At 37.5% G+C, this 27,342-nt stretch overlaps 1 non-coding gene across 1 annotated transcript; it reads left to right on the top strand.

Annotated features, from left to right (window-relative positions):
• The first annotated feature begins 19,958 nt into the window (after positions 1–19,958).
• Positions 19,959–20,065, top strand: LOC141625325 (small nucleolar RNA R71). Its single transcript, XR_012535110.1, has one exon. It is a non-coding gene; the product is annotated as a small nucleolar RNA R71 (small nucleolar RNA).
• The last annotated feature ends 7,277 nt before the right edge of the window (positions 20,066–27,342 follow it).

The raw sequence follows: 27,342 nt of genomic DNA, 5'->3' as shown, positions 1-27,342 counted from the left end.
CCGTATCTTCATACGATTAATTAAATAATCAATTACGAGCATTACCCTATAAGTATGACCTTAGGGGATCAACTGCTCACCACCGAAGTACGACATTAATGTCAAACTCTAGTCAGCCAATCATTACCGATATGTGTGGACCAGTTGATTAAGAAGTATTACTTTCCCTCATGTATTCTTAATATGAGATTTAGACATGTAATCTCAATATGATCAATAATGTGATCGCATTATTGTTGGGGACACTCCAACAATCTCCCACTTGTCCTCGACAAGTGTGCGTCACCAATTCTCTTGTCCTATTACTATCTCCCACTCAATGCAAGGTGTCTTTCAGGTCGTACTTGCAAGTGATCACATCGAGAGTGGTTTCCTCGATTTGGAGAACAACTGATTGACCGGAATTATCTATTATAGATACCTTCTGAGCGTGGCCACGCATTTCCAGTTCATTACTCCTCGAGTGGCCCTGAGATATTGTTATAACCGTTACAAGGAATTTAACTCCACGCATTTCCAGTTCATTATTTCAGTTCATTACTCCTCGAGTGGCTCATCATAACCCAAAATAAGCCCTTTTAACCCATTTACGAAGGTCGTAGGAACATAAATCAAAGTTACTCTGAAACTGTGCCACCTTGAGCGAACAGTCTTTAGTCAAAAGAATCAACTCATTAGAATACTATAGTAGCTCTTGCCACGACCAGGCCATATAATTTGCCAGAACTACAAAAGCGGTCATAAGGCCCGACAGAGTGTTCCAAACCGTCTGCCTATGTGATCGACTAGTCATCTCTTATGACTCTATGGCACTTGAACTTGCCATCAATCGCATCACACTCTAGTCACTTCGAGACGTCACATCATACAAATGACTATGGGCGATTACTATGTCAATTTAGTTCACTTTAATGGGGTTCAATCTTGTCTTTACAACCCATTTGAATATGACAAAGTAATGAAAAATTAAAAGACAAATGTGATTATGCATATGAACAAATAAAACAACTCTTTTATTTCATATCAAAATCTAACATAAAACTGGCATGCGTTTAAGTCCCATGGACACAACATGTCCATCATGTTTAGCCTGCGATAAAGGCTTGGTGAGCGGATCAGCAATGTTATCATCCATCCCAACCTTAAAAATCGCAATTTCCTTCCTTTCGATGAAATCTCTAATTACATGGAATTTTCTAAGTACATGTCTAGATCTATTACTAGACTTGGGCTCTTTAGCTTGGAAGATTGTCCCATTATTGTCACAATAGAGAGTAATGGGATCAATGGCGGTAGGTACTACTTTTAGCCCTTCCAAGAATTGATTGATCCACATAGCTTCCTTGGCAGCTTCTGATGCTGCTATGTACTCAGCCTCCGTTGTAGAATCCGCAGTCACAGCTTCCTTGAAGCTTCTCCAGCTTACGGCACCACCATTGAGCATGAAAACAAATCCAGCTTGTGATTTCATGTCATCTCTATCTGTTTGAAAACTGGAGTCCGTGTAACCCTTAACACAGAGCTCGGAGTCACCTCCAAACATTAAGACATAATCCTTAGTCCTTCACAAGTACTTAAGGATGTTCTTAACGACAATCCAGTGACTCTCACCTGGATTTCCTTGATATCTACTCGTCATGCTCAAAGCATACGAATATCTGGACGAGTGCATATCATGGCATATATGATTGATCCAACGGCGGAAGCATAAGGGATCAACTTCATGCGTTCAACATCTTTGAGTTCGGTGGGTGATTGAGACTTGCTCAATATGGTCCCACTAACCATAGGAAACAAGCCTCTTTTGGATTGGTCCATGCTGAAGCGTCGAAGAATCTAATCAACATAAGATTCTTGACTTAATGTCAATATCCTTTTGGGTCTATCTCTATAGATCCGGATACCTAATATGCGTTGTGCTTCTCCTTAATCCTTCATTTGGAAATGATTTCCTAGCCACTCCTTGACGGAAGACAACATAGGAATGTCATTTCCAATAAGTAGTATGTCATCCACATACAATATTAGGAACACAACATTTCTTCCGCTGAACTTCATGTATAAACATGGTTCCTCAATACTTCGAGTAAAACCATTTTCTTTTAGGATATGATTAAATCGATGGTTCCAACTTCTTGATGCTTGCTTAAGACCATAAGTGGATCTCTTAAGCTTGCATACATTGTTAGGATTTTTAGGATCCACAAAACCTTCGGGTTGTATCATGTACACCTCCTCTTCTAAATGCCCATTTAGAAAAGCGGTCTTGACATCCATTTGCCATATTTCATAGTCATGAAATGCGGCGATCGCTAACAGTATCCGAATTGATCTTATCATAGCCACGGGGGCAAAGGTTTCGTCATAGTGAAGACCATGAACTTGAGTAAAACCTTCTGCCACTAGCCTAGCCTTGTAGACATCATCATGTCCTTCTATGCCATTCTTTACTTTGAAGATCCATTTGCACTGAAGAGGTCTTGCCCCTTCAGGCAAATCCACCAAGTTCCATACTTGATTTTCATGCATAGAACTCATTTCGGATTTCATGGCTTCAAGCCATAAAGCTGAATTGGGACTAGAGATTGCAGCTTTGTAGGTGGCGGGTTCGTCACTTTCTAAAAGTAACACATTGAGGGTCCCATCCTCTTCGATAAGTCTAACATATCTATAACTCGACCCGACCTCCTCGGTTGAGGAATAACAACAAAATTAGACGACGAAGGAACGTCTTCTTGCGTCTCTACTTCGGTTTGTGGCTCTTGAACTTCATCAAGTTCAAAATTTCTCCCACTCTGTCTCTTAGAAATAAACTCACTTTCTAAGTAGACAGCCTCACTAGACACAAACACTTTGTTTTCATGAGGTTTGTAGAAGTAATATCCTCGGGAGGTAATGGGGTAACCTACAAAGATGCATTTTTCGGATCGTGGGGCAAGCTTGTTGCCGGTCTTTGCCTTGACGTAAGCATTACATCCCTAAATATTCATATAGGATATATTAGGAACCCTTCCTTTTAACATCTCATATGGAGTCTTTTCGGTTGCCTTTGTTGGACTATTATTCAATGATTTGATTGCGGTTTGGATTGCAAATCCCCAAAACGAGTCGGGTAACTCGGTTTGACTCATCATGGATCGAACCATATCTAGTAGGGTTCGATTTCTCCTTTCGGCAACACCATTAAGTTGTGGTGTACCGGGTGGAGTGAGTTGTGACACGATGCCACAACCTTTCAAGTGTGAATCAAATTCATTACTAAGATACTCTCCACCATGATCGGATCGTAGTGCCTTTATCCTTTTGTTCAATTGGTTTTCTACTTCATTTTGAAATTCTTTAAATTTCTCAAAAGCTTCACTCTTATACTTCATTAAGTAGATATATCCATATCTACTTAAATCATCAGTGCAGGTTATGAAGTAATCATAATTTCCCCCAGCGGTGATAGTCATTGGTCCACATACATCGATATATATAAGTCCCAATAGTTCACTAGGTCGAGTCCCTTTACCACTAAAAGGATTACGAGTCATTTTTCATAGGAGGCAAGATTCGCATATACCATATGATTGAAAATCAAATGGTTTTATAACATTAGTGGAAACTAATCTTTTGATGCGATTCTCGTTGATATGACACAATCGACAATGCCAAATGTATGATTCATTTGGATCACTTGATTTGAGTTTCTTCGATTGTATATTATAGATGTCTTTACTTGGATTAAAAGTTTCTAGAACATAAATGCCATTAATAGAAGAGCATCGGCCTATGACGAAGTCATTTCTTGAAATAATACAACAATTGTTTTTAATGACAAAATTAAAACTCTCTATGTCTAACATAGCAATTGAAATAATGTTCTTAGAAAGAGAAGGTACATAAAAACAATTATGTAAATACAACTCAAATCCATTTGCTAAAACAAGCACATAAGTTCCCATGGATGTAGCCGCTACCCTAGCTCCATTCCCAAGACGGAGATCAACATCGCCCTTGCTCAGCTTTTCCACGTTTCTTAGCCCCTATAAATGATTACAAAAGTGAGAACCGCAACCGGTATCTAATACCCACGTTGTGGTGGAAGTAAAATTTATATCAATAACATAAATTTCAGAAAGAATTTTACCGAGTGGAATAACAAGTCCATCCCTAATATTTCCCAAATATATTGGGCAATTCCTCATCCAATGTCCCATGCCATGACAATAATGGCATTCATCATCAATTTTGGGTCCTTTGGTAGTCCCACTAGCCATCTTTTTTCCATTGTTGAATCTTCTACCTTTCTTTCCCTTCCTTTTGAACCACTTTCCTTTAGTTGCAAGAGCTTGCTTGCTAGAACTCCCACTAATTTGGGCATCCCTTTCTTCCAAAGATAAGGACCTCATAGATTTAGCGAGATGGTCTTCCCGAGACACATTCACAAAAGATCTAGTCATAGTAGGAGGTATGGTGGAAGTAATGAAATTAAGGTTTCCATCCGAACCGATCCCAAAATGAAGCTCTCTAGTAGTATCGAGATTGTGGTTGGAGCAAATATCGTCAAATAAGTTATGACAAGACTCAATGGTAATAGGTGTTGTTGCATTAGTAGGATCCATTGCTATATATAAATTACAAACGTGGAGGTAAAGGAAATATTAATATTTCTCATTTGATCAAACTTGCAAACATTTTTAAACAAGTTTTAAACATTTATATAGTGACCTCCACCCAACTATTATAAATGATCCCGAGATCCAAATTCATATTAACTCAGGCACGGTGAGCCGATTCATCCCTTATCAATATAACTCGGTGGGTTAACTCTTTAATCGATTCTACTTCTAGAACTCTCGGTCGATAAAATTACTCTAATATTTATCTTTATCCCGGAACACATGCGACTATGGTCACGAATACTTCCGTTGAGCTCAATCCAAATTTTGATGTAATAACTTTTTACTACCCACTTACCCAACGTAACAAGTTTAGCACCCCGCTGAGCCGAGCCTACTTCCTTATGAAATTGGGATTCATGCTTTCTACTATTTGGTAAGGCTAATTCTCAATTATTATTTAGTGAGAGGTCTTGTCAATTTATGGTGGTGATTTTGGTTGAGAAATTTGTGTTTTTGAATGAGGGGATTGAGGGTTTTGAGGGAGAAAAGATGTGTGTTTGTGTTTGTAAAATATAGAAATGATTTTGGGAAGGAAGGGATGAGTCCTGTGTTTTTGTTAAATAGCAGCAACGGACGCGCGGATTCAACACGGGATGCTCGGATTCTCAGACAGTACGTCCTGAATTTGCCAACCCGTTCTAGGACGCGCGGATCCAGCCCAGCTCAAGCGGATTCTCCCTGGGGACGCTCGGATCCTTCTGGGGACGTGTGGATTTACAAACAGCGTGAACTCATAATTTTGAAGCATGTCAGGATGCGCGGATTAGTCTCAAGACGAGCGGCTCATGGTCTGGGATGAGCGTCTTGCAGATGATCTGTGCTGATTTTGTGACAGAACACTTTCTTCAATTTAAGCTTTCCCAGGACCCGCGTCCTAAGGCCAGGATGCTCGGATCCTCCCCTGGGATGTCCGGATCATCATCAGTTCCCACGGACTCAGGTCTGCCTGTGGGGTTTCTTTTTCCCATATCATTCTTTCTTCTTTTCCTTTGTTCTTTGTTGTGGGTGCACTACAAAGGCTCGGTTAGCCTAGGCAATTGCCATCCCGACACTACACATCAAAACACGTTAAAATACCTCCCTCACTTTCTCTCATATCGAAAATCTTGATCAAAGCACAAGAATGTAAATCCAAAAATGACAAAAATGCAATAGAGGAAATAAAATACGAGTTAAGGGGTTAGAATATTTACAAATGGTGGTTTAGGGAGGACTCCACCAAATTCTCATTCTTTGATGAGATGTCAAGGGGGCAAAGCCAAGGTGTTGTTGATGTTGCTCAATACCTTGTAGAAGTAGTCGAAGGCTTGCTCATTTTCATTATAAAGATCTTGCATAGATCTTTTTGCATTGTGTTCTTCATGGTGGCGACCCGATTAAGATGATGACTAGGATCAACAAAGCCTTGGTCTAAGGTCATAGCATTGCCAATGTAATGATTGACTAATCCTTCAAATTTGTCATCCTAGAGACTACAAACTTCAGTAGCTTGTTCCCTAAGGATATCATGAGTTGACAAGTGCAACTCCTATTTCTTGTTGCCATGGCCAATGAGGCCTTCTTCATTACTTGTCATGATTGGTGGTGAGTTATTCAAGCTCTCATTGTTGTCGAAATATCCTTGCTCTCCGGTTAGAGTTGTTGGGATTCATAAATCTCATTTGATTACATATTGAATATGTGAATAATTAATTTAGTGATAAAATTAATTCAAGATCTTATACATGCAAAACAAATACAAGAGTAAGGAGAAAAACGGTTCCTTACATTTGATATTTCGGATATATGGGCACTAGTAAGGTCGCCTACCTTAGCTAATTCTTGAGCTTTCCTTATGGATGAACAAGATTCAAGTGTAGAATCTCTCCCCAAGAATTGTACCAAGATAATACCCTTAATAGTTTAAATTAATATGAGACTAGTATTAATCAAAGCTACCTTAAAAATTAACTCAAAATAATTGTTTTATGCTCTTGAATATTTCGGTCAAGAGGGAGGATTTTATGAGCTCTCCTTGTTCTCTCAAAAATGTAGAGTAAAAGGAACCACTAGTAAAAATATGACATATATATTTTTACAACTTATAGAATGAAAAATATAAGAGAAAAACTCTTCTTTTTCTCTTTGGGAAACCGGGTAGCATGGGAGGAGAGGAGCCAATGCATGAGATTTTTTTCTTCCCAAGAATAATAGGTTTGCATGGCTATGAAAATAGGTCATCATTGTGTTTCTTTTGAATAAATAAATTAGACAACACAAACCTAATACTCCCTCCATAAAACCGGTTATTACCCATAAAAGGGAGGTCCATTTTATTTTTGTCATTTGTCGATTGTGACATATGTTACATGTTACTTGACATGTTACATTATAATGTATTTTTAATATATTGAAAATCATCATATAATTAAATATGTCACATACAAAAATAATTAGTAATTCATAATTACTTGTACCAAAATGGGTCATAAAATTATAAACTACAACAACTTGTATTTATAATAAATTATTCATTCTATTTTTAGTTGTTTCATAAACAATAAATTAATCTAAGTAATAAAACAATTCGATTACTTAGAACGAATCTTATCTAATCAAATTACAATAAGACACGTAATTTTACTCACAAAATCACTCGTCAATTTTAAGGAATTTAATTAACCCGTATCGTCATACGATTAATTAAATAATTAATTAAGAGGATTACCCTATAGGTATGACCTTAGGGGATCAACTGGTCACCACCGTCGTACGACAGTAATGTCAAACTCTAATCAGCCAATCATTACTGATATGTGTGGACCAGTTGGCTAAGAAGTATTACTTTCCCTCATGTATTCTTAATATGAGATTTAAACATATGATCAACAATGTGATCGCATTATTGTCGGGGACACTCCAACAAGAGCTACTCGAGGGTTATCCATTTTCTTCTTCCATATGGGTGGTGATTCTTTTCCCATAGCTTGATATTTTCATGGAGATGCTAACTTATTCCTATCACTTTCTCGGCTATAATGATCGGCCATGAAGCATGGCTCATGTAGTCGGGGGGCTCTCATTGTTTTGTCAAGATTGAAAGTGATTTTCTCATCCCCCACTTCAAGTGTGAGCTCTCCATGCTTCACATCGATTACCGCTCCGGTGGTTTGCAAGAAAGGTCTTCCTAAAATGATATGAATGTTGGAATCCTCTTCCATGTCTACAATGACAAAGTCTACCGGGATGAAGAACTTTCCAATTCTCACAGGCACATCTTCCCATACCCCTAAATGTACCTTTGTTGATCGATCCGCCATTTGAAGAGTGATGTTGGTGCATTTGAGCTCTCCCATCCCTAGCCTCTTACATACCGAGTATGGCATGACACTTACACTTGCTCCAAGGTCACATAATGCTTTGTTGATCGTAGTGTCGCCAAAGGTACATGGGATAGAAAAACTTCCCGGATCTTTGAGTTTTGGAGGGGAACTTCCTTGAAGAATAGCACTACTCACTTTGGTAAAGGCAATAGTCTGTAGCTTCAGGATGGATTTCTTCTTGGTAAGAATGTCCTTCATATACTTTACATAGGCCGGAACATGATTGATGTTGGACCATATAGATATATGATTAAGTTTTGATAATGACAAGTGTGTGCTTCGTTTTATATATACTCTTGCTCGTAATCGTTTGTTTAGTCTGTGTTAGATTGACTTAGGTTACAAGTTTAGCAAGTAATGTTATAGCATCCTTAGTTATAACATTAAAGATTTGTGAAGCATCATTCAAGTAATGTTATAGCAGCTTGAGCTATAACATTGAAGATTCCTAAAGCGTCATAGTAACTGTAACAAGTTTCAAGTATGATAATCACTCAAGCAAAAGGCTCGATCAAGTCTTTAACAAGCTCAAGATGAAGAGCTTATGATCAAGATAAAGAGAAGATTCTACTCTGAAGATCTCCAAGAAGATTAGCTAGTTTAGGTCTTCATCTAGTAACGGTATCTTAAGAAGAAATATTGGGAAAATAAAGTTATAGCTATTTGACCTATAACTTGACTTACCAAACTTAAAGTTATAGCTGTTTCTACTATAACTTTAAATAGAGATTTTATGGCACGATTTTAATAATTTTAAAATCATTTTCAAAAGATAAAATTCTTCAAATATATTTCAAAAATCATGTGTGTATATAATAGAGATGAAATATGGGTTGTTATAATGGTTAACTTGCATGTCTCTATTGGTTAGTAAAACGACTTATGGGTCGTCATGCTACCTAGGGTTTGCTAGTTTATTTAACCTAACCCTAATCCAAGAAGAAGGATTTTCGTCTATATGGACACGGGCCTGGGGTTTCGGCCGTTGGCTTTGAACCGTTAGGTTTCACAAGTCCTCTAGTACAACTAATCTATCTAATTAAATCTAACTTATATTTTTATAAGATATTCTCATATCTTAAATATATACTTGATTTAATTTGTTTACTTATCTGAAAATCTTAAAGATATAGTTATAGAAAAAATAATATTTACTTTTATCTTATTTACTTAAACTAAATTATCTTGGATTAAATTAGGCAAGAGATAGAGATTTATTTCTTGCGAAAGAAACTGCCTACCTCACGGCAGTTCTAGGGTTTTGTGCAAAACCCTATTCTTCTCCTCTATTATAAATACACATGATCATTCTTCATTTCAAATAAGCTTTTCGAAATATTAAAATCTCTTGCAAACAATTTTAAGTTTAATTTTAATCAGTTATTTTTATTGTTTTGCATTTGAAAACTCTTGTGAAACGTCGTGTTCTTAAAATTGCTTATTATTCTTAAGGTTACGTTACAAGATAATAGTACTTCATATTGTTTCTTACTCGTTCAATTGTGTGAACACTTAGAAGAACAATCAAGAGCTTTCTTAGTAACTTAAGATAGTCAAATCGAATATCTAGTGATATTCAAATTGAGTTATAGCTAGAGTTAGCTACACGAGTTGGGTTAATAATTTTGTAATGTGGGGAAAGGTACTAAAACTATTAATCGAGAATAGTGGACGTAGGCTTCGACGTGTGAAGCTGAACCACTATAAAATCGTGTGTCTTTGCAGTTTTCCTTTTCGTTCATTTCATTACGTTCATAATCACCCAATTAATTAGTTAAAGTTTAATCAATAAACTTTAAGTAATTAATTACATTGATATAAAATAAAAAGTGGGCATAAGTTTTTAAATACTCAATTCACCCCCCCCCCCCCCTCTCGAGTATTTTGGGTGTGATAGACTCTTCAATTGGTATCAGAGCCTCGTGCTCTTGATTGCCTAAACCGCAAAGAGGCTAGATCCGTCTATCTTTTCATCTTTTTATTTTATTTTTATTCCGCTGCCTTACACGTGTGAAATGGATTCCAAGTATCTTATCCTATCTTTGATGGGAAGAATTATGGACTTTGGAAAAACATGATGACACACTACATAAAAGGATATGATTGGGAGTGCTGGACGGTTATCAAGAATGGACCAAACAAAGTTTGGTCGCATCTTCGGAAGGCACTACCTATGAGAAAAAGGAAGAAGACTATATTGAGGCTGATTACAAGAAGGCTGAGAAGAACTCGAAAGCGATAAGCTTGTTACAAAACGGCATGACATCGATCGAATTCGATCGTTTTTCTTCTTGCACTTTGGCCAAGGAAATATGGGATGGTCTTGAGTTGGCCTATGAAGGAATGTCGGCTGTTAGAAAATATCGTATTGACTTGCTGATTCACAAATATGAACTTTTTAAAATGGAAAAGAATGAATCACTCGATATCATGTCAGCACGATTTTCTACCATAGTCAATGAGCTCAAAAATCTTGGTAAAACTTTTAACTCCGAGGATATTGCTAGAAAAGTACTTAGGAGTCTAACCAAGAAATTGCGTCCCAAGGTCACGGTTATGGAAGAAGTCAGAGATCTCACTTCTCTTCGTTATGCAGAACTTATTGGTGCTCTCATGGCTCATGAACTCGTCATGGATGACGATGAGGTCGAGTCCAGTAATAATAAGAGCATGGCTTTACAAGCTTCTGCTAAGGAAGAAGAAGATGCAGAAATAGAGGACGAAACTGTTTTGTTTGCCGAACGATTTAATAAACGAATTTTCAGAAATAAGCAAGCAAAATCGTTCAACAACAACAACAAGTCCTATAATAAGAAAACTTCTGAGTCAAAGAATACGTTTGCTAATAGAGGATGCTTCAAGTGTGAAGAATCCAGTCATATGATTAAGGATTGTTCTACATGGGAGAAAATTAAAGACAAGGCAAAACGTGAGAAGACTAAGAAGGAATTCAAGCAAGTGATGATAGTATCATACTGGGGAGATCTCGACACTGAGGACGATGAAGCATTAGAAGAAGAAGAAGTTTCTAACCTATGTCTAAGCAACGTAAGTCTTGACCTAGACAATGATAAAGATAGTGTGGACTCCTATTGCTGCTTTCTAGGAGATTCCGATTCAGAAGAAGAAGAAGAGGTAAGCTATCTTGAACTTAAGAAAAGTGTTAAGAAATTGCCTAAGAATGCTTTAATTGAATATTTTGAGCAATCTCTTGATAAGTGTCATGAACAAGAGATGGAATTAAAAGACTTAAAAGAACAAATTCTTGATATTGTTGAAGAGAATCGTCTCCTTAAAGCAAAGGCTAAAAATCTCAAATCTAAAGTTACAACAAATAAGGCTTCAACTTCAGATACGACAAATGCTGAGAAGAAGGCTCTTGAGTCTAAAGTTATAACTAATGAAGCTATAACCTCAGACCTGAAACTCAACATTAAGCATCTTCAAGCCAAAGTTACAGCTAGTGAAGCTATAACATTGGAATTGAGGAAAGTCAAAGAGCTTCTTGAGTCCAAGGCTACGGCTAGAGAAGCCGTGATCTCAGATTAAAAGAAGGAGATTGAATCTCTAACTCAGCAATTAAAGGAATCTAAAACCGTTCTTTCAAATACTAAAAGAACGCATACCGAGACGGTACAAGCTCTTAATGATAGATTCCAGAACTTTCGTGACAATTATGAAGAGACTCATCCTCCCAAGATCATAGAGGCAGACCATTCCAAATGCAACAAAGAGATACAATCTTTAAAAGAATTACTCTTGCATGCTAGAAAGGTTCACGAAAAATGGGAAGGTAGCACACGTGTTCTAAATTTCCTAACTGAGCAATCAGATAATAACATGAAAATGGGATTAGGGAACGAGTGCTATGGTCGTAGAGATCACTCTAAATGCAAATCAACCCCTTCCGAACGAGATTTCAGAAGGAGAAAATATACAAATTTACCAAAATATTTGATTTGCAATTACTGTGGTCATACTGGACATATCCAAGAAAATTGTGTCAAATATGCTCAGGATTTAAGAAAAGGAATCAACTTTGTTAAAGCATCTGACACTGTTTTCGAGAAAAGTGATTGTACCCCATCTGAACCAAGTACCAATGAAGAACGCAACAATGATCATCGTTGGTTCTATGATATGAGCTTCGATTTTAAGAAGGCTACCAAATCAAAACAAACACCGAAACCTAAAGATCCCTTCAAAACAAAAGCTCCCCCAAAACAGCTTGAAAGACCACGTCGTGAGGAACCCATAACTCAAACCAAGACGGTTCCCAGAAAAAACCATTCACCTCCAAAACGTAAAGTTACTAAAAGTGTTTGGGTTAGAAAGGATATGGTCTTTAGGGTGACTAACGTCAAAGGACCCAACTTAGCTTGGGTACCTAAAAATTGTCTCTAATCATTTTTGCAGGTTGTAGTGAAAGAAAATAACTTATGGTACCTTCATAGTGGATGTTCAAGGCACATGACTGGAGATGTAAATTTATTTCTTTCACTTGAGCCCTTCGATGGAGGTAAGGTCACATTTGGCGATAACAAGAAGGGTAAGATTATCGGTGTTGGTAAAGTTGGAATATCTTCTTCTCATGCTATTAGTGATGTTTATCTGGTTAGTGGTCTCAAGCACAATTTACTAAGTATCTGTCAATTATGCGACAAGGAAAATAAAGTTGTCTTTCATTCATATTCTTGTCGAATAATAATTGAAGGAACAAGTAGTGTTGTGCTTGAAGGACATCGTAGAAGAAATGTCTATATGATTGATCTAAACAATATTCCTACTAACTCATTCACGTGCATGAAATTAATGACAGATGATCCGTGCCTTTGGCACAAAAGATTTGCACACATAAATTCAACAACGTTGAATAAGCTAAAGAAATGGGATTTGGTTGAAGGACTTCCCTCAATCAAATTCGATCAAGAAACCTTATGTGACTCATGTGCTCGTTGTGAACACATGAGATCATCATTCAAATCCAAGAGAATGGTAAGTACCAATGAACGACTGGAGCTCGTACACATGGATCTTTGTGGTCCAATGAAGGTAAGAAGTAGAGGTGGATCCAGGTATGTCTTCGTTCTAGTTGATTATTATTCCAGATATGTTTGCCAATCTTTCTGAATTCAAAAGATGAAACTTTCGAAGAGTTTGCAGTTCTAATGAAGCTTGCCCAAAATAAGTATAATTCAAAATTAGTTTCCATTCGTACGGATCATGGCACCGAATTTGATAACCAGGCATTTATAGAATATTGTAGGGAGAATGGTGTTGGGCATAATTTCTCGGCACCACGAACCCCACAACAAAACGGTGTTGTTAAGCATATGAATAGGACATTGGAGGATATGGCACGCACTATGTTATTGTGTAGTGGACTACCTCGTAATTTTTGGGCTGAAGCTGTTAGCACTGCATGCTATATTCATAATCGAGCTTTGATTAGACCCATTATCAAGAAGACTCCTTATGAGCTTGTTAGGGGACGTAAACCTAACATATCACATCTACGTTGCTTCGGGAGTAAATGTTTTGTCCATAATAATGGCAAAAATAGATTAAGAAAATTCGATCCCAGAAGTGACGAAGCGGTGTTTGTCGGTTATTCTAATCATAGTAAAGCATATAAGGTTTTCAATAAGAGAACCTTATGCATCGAAGAAAGTGTTCATGTTGTTTTTGATGAGAATAATATGTTTGACAAAGCTGAATAGGATGAGGAAGAAGATTTGAACGAACCTGATTTCCGACTATCCAGGGATGAACTTCCAGAATTAGATGAAGAAGATAAAGAAATTGAGGGCACAAATGATGAACAAAGAAGCCCTTCGAATGATAAAGTAAAGAGAACTGAGAGTTTAGTTGATGATACTAAAACCTCTTCTCAACCTAAGTATTTGGAGGATAAAGTTATAATTGATGAAGCTATAACTTCAACTCCAAATCAACGAACTGAGTCCAATGTTATAACTGATTCTGTTATAACACCAGGATTGGATTCAGGGGGAACAAGACTTGAAACCCAATCATTCGAAGAAGGCGAGACTAGTTCAGATGAAGATGTGCCTCCTGTTTCTAAGAAATGGAAATATAAAGATTCTCATCCAATGAAAACCATCATAGGAAATTTGAATGAAGGTGTTCGAACTCGTAGAAGACTTAACAACTTTTGCTCGTTCTACTCCTTTCTCTCAACCATTGAGCCAACAAATATCAAAGAAGCACTTGCTGAACCATATTGGATTGTTGCTATGCAAGAAGAGCTTCAACAGTTCGAACGAAACAAAGTGTGGCATTTGGTTCCAAGACCTAAAGACCGAACGGTTATTGGTACAAGATGGATTTTTAGAAATAAGCTGGACGACACATGAGTTATTGTACGAAATAAAGCCAGATTGGTTGTACAAGGGTATAATCAACAAGAAGGAATTGACTATGATAAGACCTTCACTCCTATAGCCAGACTTGAGGCTATTAGACTATTAATAGCATTTGCTGCTCATAAAGGAATTAAACTTTATCAAATGGACGTTAAGACAACATTTCTTAACGGTTATCTGAATGAGCAGGTTTTCGTCGAACAACCTCCAAGATTTCTCAATAGCAAGTTTCAAAACCATAATTTCAAATTAGATAAAGCCCTGTATGGTTTGAAACAAGCTCAGAGGTCGTGGTACGACAGATTGTCAAAATATATTCTTGAAAGTGGTTTTAAAAGAGGAGCTATCGACGAAACCCTATTTCTGAAAACTGAGGATTCCGATTTATTAGTTCTATAAATTTACGTTGATGATATTATTTTTGGTTCAACTAATGATCGTTTATGTAAGAATTTTTCAGAATTAATGACCTCAGAATTCGAGATGAGCATGATGGAAGAACTCAAGTTCTTCCTTGGACTCCAAATTCAACACACTGCTGAAGGGATTATGATACACCAACAGAAATACATCAAGGAGCTGATCAAGAAATTCAGTATGGAAAATTCTAATTCTAAACCAACTCCTATGGGTACATATAAGAAGTTGACTTCGGATGAAAACGATAAGTGTGTCGATGAGACGACTTATCGAGGTATGATTGGCTCACTTCTTTATTTAACTACAAGTCGACCGGATATTATGTTTAGTGTATGCGTATGTGCTCGATTTCAGTCGTGCCCTAAAGAATCGCATATGATTGCAGTTAAGAGAATCTTGAAGTATTTAATTGGTACATCTAAATTATATCTATGGTATCCTCTTGAGTGTAATTTCGATCTCATAGGGTATTCAGATGCAGATTATGCAGGTTGTTCACTTGACAGAAAAAGTACTTCCGAACTAGCCACGTTTGTTGAACCGTGTATTATTACGTGTGGGTCAAAGAAGCAAAATTCCGTTGCGTTATCTATAGCTGAAGTCGAATACATTGCCGCTGGATTGGTATGTTCTCAACTTTTATGGCTTAAGCAACAGTTATGTGATTACGATGTTAATATTGGATGTATACCTATTTTATGTGATAATACTAGTGCTATAATTATATCTAAAAATCCTGCGCAGCACTCACGAACTAAGCATATAGACATCAGACACCATTTTTTACATGATCATGTAGATAAGGGCAACATAAGACTGGAATTTTGTAGTACAGAAAAACAATGGGCTGACATTTTTACCAAAGCATTGGCTAAAGAACGTTTTGAGATTTTAAGGTTGGAAATTGGTTTAATTGGTGGCAACTAAACTTGTCACAAATATTTTATTTCCCTTATGATTGACTAGTTAAGACGAGATTGTCTGTCTATGTTCGTATTTTCCGTTGCAAGTACATTCCTATATAGTATTTTATTATTTTATGAGAATATTCCGTTTGCTAGTCTGTTATATTTTGTGTTGTATACAAACCATAATTCTCGTTCATCACTTATACATTCTAAGGTTTAGAGTTTTATAAACCAATGACATTCATGATTGGCTTTATTTAGGATGTGAGTAGTACTCCTTACATGGCATGTAACATCAAATTGCATAAGCATGAAATTTTGTCTCTTATTACCTGTATACACTCGGGTTTGTGGTGGTGACGCATGTGGAGAGGCGACCCTTCCTTTACGTTTTACCTACTAACCTCACATTAGCCAAATTTGCCTTGTTTTGACCTATTTCTTCAACTATACTCCATATGGCCTACCCTTGTCAAGCTAGTCTTGTTGGTAAGTTTGGAAGTCTTGTTGTGGTCAATTTTGTTGCTTTTGTGATGGATATTGGAAGGACGAAGAAAAAGATGGACTGGAAAAAAAAATGAACAACAAAAAAAATAAAAAAAAGGAGAAAAATGTTATTATAAAAGATGGAAAAGCAGAAATCTCTTTTTACTCCTATTCTTATTCATTTCCATTTTACTTGAGGAGAAGTACTTGTAGATGTGAGTGAGTTTGTGCCGTACTTGGCATGGTGCATCATCTTTCATGTTGGGTTGGAAAGTGGAATTTCGTTACTTTTGGTTGTGATCGGTGCTAGCTTGGCTTTTACCTCCACATATCCACATTATTTTGCCCCTTCTTACCCAATTACCTCACCTCACATTACTTTGTAAGTCCTCGGCATGTGTTTTGGACCTCTCTTGGTTGGAGTGTGTATGTACGGTCATTAGAGATATCTATCATGTTAGATTGCATGCATGCTTCTGTAGGTCGTAGTTAGGCGAGTGACTATTTTCCTTCTCTCTTACAAAATCTGTACTCAACTTGGTTTGTATTACACACTTTATATGTAGAGCTAGCTTATGTTGAAGTCGTTCTTATGCTATAATATATACTTTGATTAATTTATATTTCTTGCCTCGGTTGATATCATTCTAGTCGTTTTATATCTGTTCTCGTCTTTTCGATGATGTCAAGAGGGGGAAGAAAATGATCGTGACTTAAGTATTTGCCTAAACTTGCTCCTTCTCAGAACCTTTAATCTCTTAAGGTCCTTAGATGCTATACTTTGTATATAAGTGATTGTTCTTGCGTTCAACTGACTATGACTTTTATAGTATTATGTTGAGGGGGAACTTACATTTAGTCACAAATGGTAAGAGACTTGTCATCATCAAATAGGGGGAATTTGTTGGACCATATAGATATATGATTAAGTTTTGATAATAACAAGTGTGTGCTTCATTTTATATATACTCTTGCTCGTAATCGTTTGTTTAGTCTATGTTAGATTGACTTAGGTTACAAGTTTAGCAAGTAATGTTATAGCATCCTTAGTTATAACATTAAAGATTTGTGAAGCATCATTCAAGTAATGTTATAGCAGCTTGAGCTATAACATTGAAGATTCCTAAAGCGTCATAGTAACTGTAACAAGTTTCAATTATGATGATCACTCAAGCAAAAGGCTCAATCAAGTCTTTAACAAGCTCAAGATGAAGAGCTTATGATCAAGATAAAGAGAAGATTCTACTCTGAAGATCTCCAGGAAGATTAGCTAGTTTAGGTCTTCATCTAGTAACGGTATTTTAAGAAGAAATACTGGGAAAGTAAAGTTATAGCTATTTGACCAATAACTTTACTTACCAAACTTAAAGTTATAGCTGTTTCTACTATAACTTTAAATAGCGATTTTATGGCACGATTTTAATAATTTTAAAATCATTTTCAAAAGATAAAATTCTTCAAATATATTTCAAAAATCATGTGTGTATATAATATAGATGAAATATGGGTTGTTATAATGGTTAACTTGCATTTCTCTATTGGTTAGTAAAACGACTTATGGGTCGGCATGCTACCTAGGGTTTGCTAGTTTATTTAACCTAACCTTAATCCAAGAAGAAGGATTTTCGTCTAGATGGACATGGGCCTGGGGTTTCGGCCGTTGGTTTTGAACCGTTAGGTTTCGCAAGTCTTCTACAACTAATCTATCTAATTAAATCTAGCTTATATTTTTATAAGATATTCTCGTATCTTAAATATATACTTGATTTAATTTGTTTACTTATCTGAAAATCTTAAAGATATAGTTATAGAAAAAAATAAGATTTACTTTTATCTTATTACTTAAACTAAATTATCTTGGATTAAATTGGGAAAGAGATAGAGATTTATTTCTTGCGTAATAAACCGCCTACCTCACGGCACTTCTAGGGTTTCGTGCAAAAACCTATTCTTCTCCTCTATTATAAATATACATGATCATTCTTCATTTCAAATAAGCTTTTCGGAATACTAAAATCTCTTGCAAACAATTTTGAGTTTAAGTCTAATCAGTTATTTTTATTGTTTTGCATTTGAAAATTCTTGCGCAAATTTCGTGTTCTTAAAATTGATTATTATTCTTAAGGTTACGTTACAAGATAATAGTACTTCATATTGTTTCTTACTCGTTCAACTGTGTGAACACTTAGAAGAACAATCAAGTGCTTTCTTAGTAACTTAAGATAGTCAAATCGAATATCTAGTGATATTCAAATTGAATAATAGCTAGAGTTAGCTATACGAGTTGGGTTGATAATTTTGTAATCCGGGGAAAGGTACTTAAATTATTAATCGAGAATAGTGGGCGTAGGCTTCGACGTGTGAAGCTGAACCACTTCAAAAATCGTGTGTCTTTGCAGTTTTCCTTTTCGTTCATTTCATTACGTTCATAATCACCTAATTAATTAGTTAAAGTTTAATCAATAAACTTTAAGTAATTAATTACATTGATATAAAATAAAAAGTGGGCATAAGTTTTTAAATACTCAATTCACCCCCCCCCCCTCTCGAGTATTTCGGGTGTGATAGACTCTTCAATTGATCAATTACGTGAATGGGATTGAGATTTCTAAGTTCTTTACAATTTCCATGAACTTTCCAAGTTGATCATCAAGCTTAGGCTTAGCTTGTCGACTTGGGAAGGGATGTCTAATCACAATGGGCTCTTTTTCCTTAGCCTTCTCTTCATTCTTCTTCTTTGAAACTTCATTGGAAGTAGGATCTACTTCCTTAGGGTTCTTCACAACTCCTTGCTTGTCACTAATATCCACAATATCTTCCTCAATTGGCCTCTTTGGTCCTTCATATCTTGTACCACTCCTCAAATGGATGGCACTAACCGTCTCATGTCTTGGGGGATTACTTTGAGGTGGTAATTAACCCTTTTGTCTTTGAGAGCTAGAAGATGCTAATTGAGTCATTTGAGTCTCTAACATTTTGGTGTGGGCAATAATGTTGTTGATGGTGAGTTCCTTAGCTTGGCTATCTTTTTGCATTTGGGTGAAAAATTCTTGTTGGTTCTCTTACATTTGAAGGACCGCTTTTGAACATCAAAGCTTTGGTCATTTGGTTGGTTGTAAGAAGGTTGATTTTGGTAACCTTGGCCTTGGTTGAAAAAGGGTCTTTGAGCTTGGTTTCTCATTGGAGGTGGGTTGTATGTTGGTTGGGGGGTTTTGGACATTTTGGCTCTTGTATGAAAGATTTGGATGGAATTTGGTGTTCTTATTATAGTAGTTGGAATAAGGGGCACCACTCTTGTATGCTTGGAAAGCATTGACTTGTTCATTTGTTCCCCTACATTCACTTTGATCATATCCCAAGGTTCCACAACTTTCACATACTTCACTTGGGATTGAGGATGATAACACCATAGCATTAATATGTTGTTTGGGTGATTTGGAAGCTTCATCAAGCTTAGCCATGACCTTCTCAAACTTCAAATTGATGGTGTCAATATGAGCACTTAGTTGAGCACCCAATTGTGTGATGGAATCTACCTCATGCTTTCCTCCTCTTGTAGCCTTTCGAGGCCTACTATATTGGGAATTATGAACCGCCATCTCTTCGATTTTGGCCCATGTTTTATTGTCATCAACTTCGGTAAACATACCATTGGATCCCATATTGAGAATATTGCGAGAGTCTTCATATAGGCCGTTCCAAAATTGTTGCACAAGGAAACACTCACTAAGCCCATGGTGTGGGCAAGAACGACAAGTGTCCTTAAATCTCTCCCATGCTTCATATAACGATTCCTCATCCCTTTGCTTGAAGCCGGTGATTTGGGCCCTCAACATATTAGTCTTCTCCGGAGGATAGAATTTCTTGTAGAAGGCAAGTGCTAACTTCTTCCATGAATCAATACCAAGTGTAGCCTTGTCTAGGCTCTTTAACCATGGCTTTGCGGTACCGATCAAAGAAAAAGGAAATAATACCCATCGGATTTGGTCTTGAGTAACTCTGGTTTGAGAAATTGCATCACAATAGTCATAAATAGTCTCCATATGTGAATTAGGGTCTTCACTAGGCATCCCTCCAAATTCACTTCTCTCAACTAATTGTATGAATGCGGATTTGGCAATGAATTTACCGGTTAAATGTGGTGGTGTAGGAGTACCGTTTGGTAGGTTCTCCTCGGTTGGTACAGAATGTGATGAAAATTTAGGCATTGTGGGTTGATTTTGTGGTGGGTTTTGAGTTCGGTTATCCTCTCCTTCTCTTGCAAAAGGGTTTGTAAATTCAAAGTTATTTGGTTGAATGTCCACAATCTCTCCAATACCTACAACTCTTGAATTACCTCTAGCAACTCTTCTATTGTTGGTTAAGGTCCTTTCAATCTCGAAATCAATGGGTAACAAGTTATCTTGTGATCTCCTAGTCATGCAAAATATCAAACAACTAGAAAACAATTAGAACAACCTTGAGGAGATTGACTTCCCCAAGGTAAAGAAAGACACAACTAAAAATAATTAATGAAAATCGAATCAATTTAACACCGTCCCCGGCAACGACGCCATTTTTGGCCCGATTAAAACTTGTCGTCAAAAGCTACCAACCAAAACGATATTTATAACTTCACAAACTACTCTTAGCAAAGAGGTAATTAAAGGTCGGATCCCAAGGGACGGGTATTGATGTAGGATTTTCAATTGCAAGTAGCTATGTCTAAGGGTGTCACAAATTGGGTTGAGATGAGGTACAAACTAAACTAATCAATAAGATGAATAAAAACAAAGTAAAGCAATTAAAGGGGTTTGTAAACAATTGATTAAAGGCACTAGGGTGTCATGGGTTCATAGGGGATTCATGGGAGTAGATTATACAAACATGTTCTCAATAAGATGCAAGCACTTATTGTTGTGATGAGATCGAGTTAGTGTATGTCTTACAATCCCTTGGAAGATTTGGGTCCCGAAGCCGAGTCGTCTAGACTGTAAAACACCTACAAGTCAACTTAATTCTTCCTATTCAACTCTATGTATGGTCTAATGAGGCTCGAGTTGGTTTATATCTTAAAAGCCTCATTGAAAAGATAAGAGATGGTAAAAAAATGCAAGGATTCTTAAGCTCGCATTTCATCAAACATAACATGTGCATAGGTTGAAACCGCAACAAGCAAGCAAATTAATTATGAAAACATATTAGATTAAGCATAGATCAATACCCATGTTTATTTCCCCTAATTCCCCATTAATCCTAGCTAGAGAAACTACTCACTTATGATCAAGTTTAGCATGCTAATAAGGTTGTCAATCATACTAACAAAGCAAAACTTGATGAATAAATGAAAGTGATTAACAATAATTAAACAAGGGTAAAAAGTAATTATACCTATGAAGATGATCAAATAATAAAGCAAAGAATAATATAAGTACTTGATGATTGATGGAAGGTTGTCAATCCTCCAAATAAACCCAAATAATCTTCTAATTACCCAAATAGAAGGAAGAATAATAGAGAAATTAAGATGTGATTAATATTGAGAAATGTATTACAACTAAATTAAGACTAAATTAAGTTGGATTAAGAGAGTATTAAGAGGGCATAAGATTGGATGCCCATCTAGGTAGTACAAAAGGGGTATTTATACTAAAGATTATGTACAAGGATTAGGGTTACTAAGGGCTTAATTGACTATTAAGACCCTAAGAAAAACTTGAGGAAATGATACTCCCGAGGGACATGCGCGGATCCTCCTTGCTAGTCCTGCCACGATCCGCTCGTCCTGTGCTAAGGCACGGGTTGTTCTGTGAAGAGATCCGCTCGGATCAGGGAGGGGACGCTCGGATCGTAGCTCTCTAATCCGCTTGTCATGGGATCAAGCCGTTCAGATCCTGGCACTTTGGTACGCTCGGATCGCTCGGGCCACTCGGATCCTTGGACAGAGTAGTTACGTTGTTTGGCTCCTTAACAATTTACAAGGATCATTTTGGGGATGCAAGGATCTTTTCATCATTGCCCATTTCACTTTATTTATCTACTTAGGCCTCTAGTGTCGGTCTTTTCTTTGATGCTTGGTCATTAGATGCGATCCATTTAGCTCCATTTCGCCTCATAAATGCAAGGTTAGCGATCCTTTCCTACCAAGGACACAAAACCTCAAAGAATATGCAAAATGGGAAACTAAAGATAATAAATGATCCAAATATGTGTTAGAAAGCATGGGAACGAGGTTAATTCTGGGACTAAATAAGCTCAAATATGAGTCACATCAGGTATAAAAGAATAATTCGACAGTTTTCTTTTCATTTTACACTTTTATTCTCTAAAACTTTTCATAACTTCAAACGACGCTTTCCAATCTCCACGGTTATCATCAAATCTAAGTCTAGGGTTCATAACTTTTGGGGATTTTTACACCTTCGCGATCGTCAGTAATTGGGTAAGTTCTTCATGTTGTTCTTATGTCTTTATGTTAAGTTTGGTCTAACCCTAATTTGGGTGATTTGGGGGTTTTGGGTAGAATTCGGTTTATGATGTGTAGTTGTTGATTATTGTTGTAAGTGATGATTTGGTACCCTTGTACATTGTATGATTGGCTGCTGTCATGGTGGATTCCGAAAAGATAGGGTTTTCCATACTCGGTTATTGTATAATTGATTTAAGTGCTATGGTGGTTGAATCATATGATTATTTCTATGGTTAATTGTATTTCTTGGTATTGGCACGATTATCAGTATTGTGGTTTTGGTTGTAATTGTATGTGGTTCGCAAGGTGCGCCCTCGGATGAGTGGAGTCATTTTCGGGAATGACTTCACGCCCTTGATTCGCCCCTTGTGGTTGCCGTCACAAGGGGGATGTGCACATTAATGGTCATTGGGTTGTCGCTCTATGGTTTTGAGTGGGGCTTAGGTGGTAAGGTTGCGGTCCCCACTGGCGGTGTGGATTATCTGTTGTGATGGGTAATCTTTCAGGGCTACACATTTCGTGTGTAGTCAGATGAGTGGTGGTTAAATGGAGATTGGGGAATGTCTTTGTATATTTGGATGCTTATTGTTTCTTATTTTAATTATTCAGTAACTGACCCCGGTTAAATGTTTTGAAAACTGTGGTGATCCATTCGGGGATGGTGATCAGTTGTTTAGCAGGTAACCATATGGATAGCTCGTGGGATCTGGCTGGGATGGAGTCATCACTAGTTGGTTTGGTTTGAGACAGTTTGTATCGTACGTTTGGTTTTGGTTTTTTGGTTGTACGCACTTTAAACAGTTGAACTTTAAAGTATGTTTCATTATGGTCACTTTTGATATACTGTACCTCGGGCAACCGAGATGGTAGCATCTCCATGTGCTAGGATGGTCTTGGTAAAGCACCTTGGTGTATGGGGGTGTTACAAGATGTGTACGAGTGTAAGAGAGTACATTCGGTAAAGAACCACGTGCGAGTCGAGTGAGGAAGGTGAGAACCATATAGGCATAACAAGAGTGCGTGCTTGGGAGAAGACGGGAAGAAACTTGAGGGAGTATTAGGAAAGGAGAGTATGAGGCGAACTTCGGGGACGAAGTTCATTTTAAGGAGGGAATATTGTAATACCCGGATATTTTGGGACCCACAAAGGTCTCTTAGGATGCGTGAGTGGACCCACAGACTTGGTGAGACTATCGGATGTAAAGGATGACCGTACACTAGACCAAGTATAACCAAAACTAGACCTAGTAAGACTCCTAGTGGACCGAGTAGCGGTCACTCGGTCGAGAATGCATAGTACTCGACCAAGTAGAGTTCACTCTGTCGAGTGAACTCTTTACTCGACCGAGTGATACTCGTCAGGCCGGGTTATAAACTAAATCGGGATCCTATCTTATCCAAACCCTAATTCATTTCTACCTTCTTCCTTATCACTCTAAACTCTCCCCCTTCTCTCTAAGATCTCCCTAAACACCTTCTAGTGAGACTCGAGCTTGGATTAGAAGATTTGCTCACCTCACTTTCCATTCCTTCCTCTTTGTAAGTTGAAATCTATCCCTTTTCTAGTTTTATGAACCCTAGATTTCGGGTTTTTCTAATGAGTAATTAGTTAGTAATTATTATGTTTAATATGGGTAATTAATGGGTAATAATAAGGGGTTTCATATCGTATAATAATTTAGTATGTATTGTGATGGTAATATGTGAATTGTTTAGGATGAGACAGTTTTATGAGACGGAATCGGGTCGGATTCGAGTAGCTGTGAGGGATGCTAAAAGGTAGGTTAATCCTACTCGGTTTCAATAATGTGGTGTTGTTTATGTTATTGTTAATGTTGTAATTAGTCTCACATGTTTAGGACATTTACATTATAACATGTTCAGTTGTTAATTGCATCGTTAAGGAGATGATTGTAATATGTTGGGTTGTGTATTATGTATTGATTATTGTCGTATATGTTGAGGATGTATTATTGTTGAGGAGACGTAAGACGGTTGGGAGACCGTCTTACGCTTAAGTCGCCTATTGGAGCTTCCCACTCCAAGAGGGATGTGCACATTAAGGACATGAGCACGGAGGGCTCGTATGGTTGAAACACGACGTCTGGTAGGGGATCCGGTTGGCTTCTGGGCTCGGTACCACGGTCGCGTTCCGAGTACCTATTTGTGAGATGCGATGTCTTGGGCGTCTCCCTGGCATCAGTGTAGTTGTGGGTACGTCTCGGCGTGTCCGAGTATGGTGATTGTGTAACCGTGTTTCGTTCATGGCATTAGTACATTTCATACTTATATATTGCGTCGTGTCCCATGTCTATTATTGAAACTGACGTGTTTGTGTTTTTGTGTAATTGTCACCTATTTTTGGGGTGGCCTGTGTTGATCTTTATAATATTTTCGATCATATGGGGAGCAGTCATTTACGGGATACTTTGGGTATCACGTGGGAGACGGGATGAGCCACGAGGCTTGGTGACATTCGAGTCGAGCATAGCTTTGTTGAAAGAGTACAGTAGTCATGAGTTGTATCATTTCATTTATTTATTTATTCATTTATAATTCATTAAATACTTTATTTTTCTTAAATGTTTTTTTAATTGCAGCTCCGATTCAACGCCTCGGGAAACCGAGATGGTAACATCCTCCCATTGCCTTGGCCGGGCAAGAAGGGGGTGTTACATCTTGGATATTCAATTCCATTTAAAATGACCTACGAAAGACGATTTCATATCGTTCCGAGGCCAAACAAGTGTGGAACAACATCAGTCAATAACCACCTCCACGAAACCTAGAGAATTAAGAGGAAAATGGCTAAAAAGGGGTAAGAAGTTAACAGTAAATTAGCACATGTGAATTATGGTCCAACAAGGACAAGATGATAACTCAGTCAATAACCACCTCCACGAAAATAGGGCAGCTGAGCAGAAAAAGGAGGGGGTTGTTGACAGGAGTCTACCAAGAATCAAGCATATATATACCACAAAAAGTCAAGCATCAAGGGGCATTCACTCATTCACAAAATCTCTACTCCAGAAAATCAATCACCCATAAGTTATATACCTTATTTTCTCCATAGTTATATTAGTATGTCGTTCCACCTCAGCACCCCAGAAAGTTATAGTGCATCACAACGTACAACAAAACACCTATCACCATCATTCATCTTACACCTTATAATCACCATGACCATGACCATCATTCATCCACATCCACACATCAGCGCTCTCCAATTCATAAAGAACACCCAAGTTCTTGCACAGACTCCTCTTCAGGTTCCGACAGAGGATCCAGAGGTTCCAACAGAGGATCCAGCGGGAAACGTTTCTACAGAGCTTTATTCTTAGCCTTCCTCTCGTACTTCCACTGGAATATTACTTAAAGAATTAGAGTGCATACTTGGTGGGATTCCGACTTCCCCCGCGTGTAATATCTCGGGTATTCTGGTCTTAGGGTACTCTATCGAGTAGGGGGTACTCTATCGAATAAGTTGTATGTGGCTTCTGGAGTACGTTCTGATCTGAGTGTACTCGATCGAGTAGAGGAAACTCGATTGAGTAGGGTGTACTCGATCGAGTACGTAAGTTACTCGATCGAGTGTCAGTTTATTTATGGGTTTTTGTCGCAGTTTGATAGTAAAAGTGGAAGAGGTATTTAAAAGTTATTTCATCAGTTTTTTTTCATTCTACATTTTGATCTCAAAGGGTTTCACAAAACTTCAACGACGTTCAACCTCTCCACCTTTTACAATCAAATCTAAAGCTAGGGTTCATAACTTTTGGGGATTTTTACACCTTTGAAATTGTCGATATTTGGGTAAGTTCCTTATGTTGTTTTTATGTTGATTCGTTAAGTTTGGTCTAACCCTAATTGAGTGATTTGGGGGTTTTGGATAGAAATTGGATTATGATGTATAGTTGTTGATTATTGTTGTAGGTGACGATGTGGTACTCTTGTACAATTGTATGTTTGGCTGCAGTTATAGCGGATTGCGAAATGATAAGGTTTCCCTACTCAGTTGATTGTGTAATTAAGTATAAGATGGTGTGATTGTTTTACTGGCATGATTACTATTATTTTTTAGATTGTTACTTTGGATTTGACATGTTGATATTGGTATTGTGAGTTGGTTGCTTGTTGTGTCTGTGGTTTGCGAGGTGCGCCCTCGGCTGAGTGGAGTCATTTTCGGGAATGGCTTCACGCCCTTGATCCGCCCTTGTGGTTCCCGTCACAAGGGGGATGTGCACATTAATGGACATGGGTTATTCGCTCTATGGTTTTGAGCGAGGCTTAGGTGGTACGGCTGCGGTCCCCACTAGCGGAGTGGAATATATGTTGCGATGGGTATTTTGGTAGGGCTACATACTTTAGTGTGTAGTCAGGTGATTGGTGATGAACTTGAGTTGGAGGAATGTGTTTATGTAATTGGATATTGTTGTTTGCTTATCTTGATTATTCAGTAACTGACCCTGTTTAAATGTTTTGAAAATTGTGGTGATCCATTCGGGGATGGTGAGCAGTTGATTAGCAGGTACTTCTATGGATTATGCGTGGGATCTAGCTAGGGATGGAGTCATCACTAGTCCGAGTCTTTTAGTCTTCTGCTGATAGTTATGTCAGTTTTGGATTTCGGTTTGAGACGGTTGTATTTTATTTCCAGTGTTGGTTTTA

The sequence above is a fragment of the Silene latifolia genome, chromosome X (assembly GCF_048544455.1).
Source record: "Silene latifolia isolate original U9 population chromosome X, ASM4854445v1, whole genome shotgun sequence".
NCBI classification, from domain to species: Eukaryota; Viridiplantae; Streptophyta; class Magnoliopsida; order Caryophyllales; family Caryophyllaceae; genus Silene; species Silene latifolia.
The sequence above is the reverse complement of the archived record's forward strand: the minus strand, read 5'-3'. Positions and strand labels throughout refer to the sequence as shown.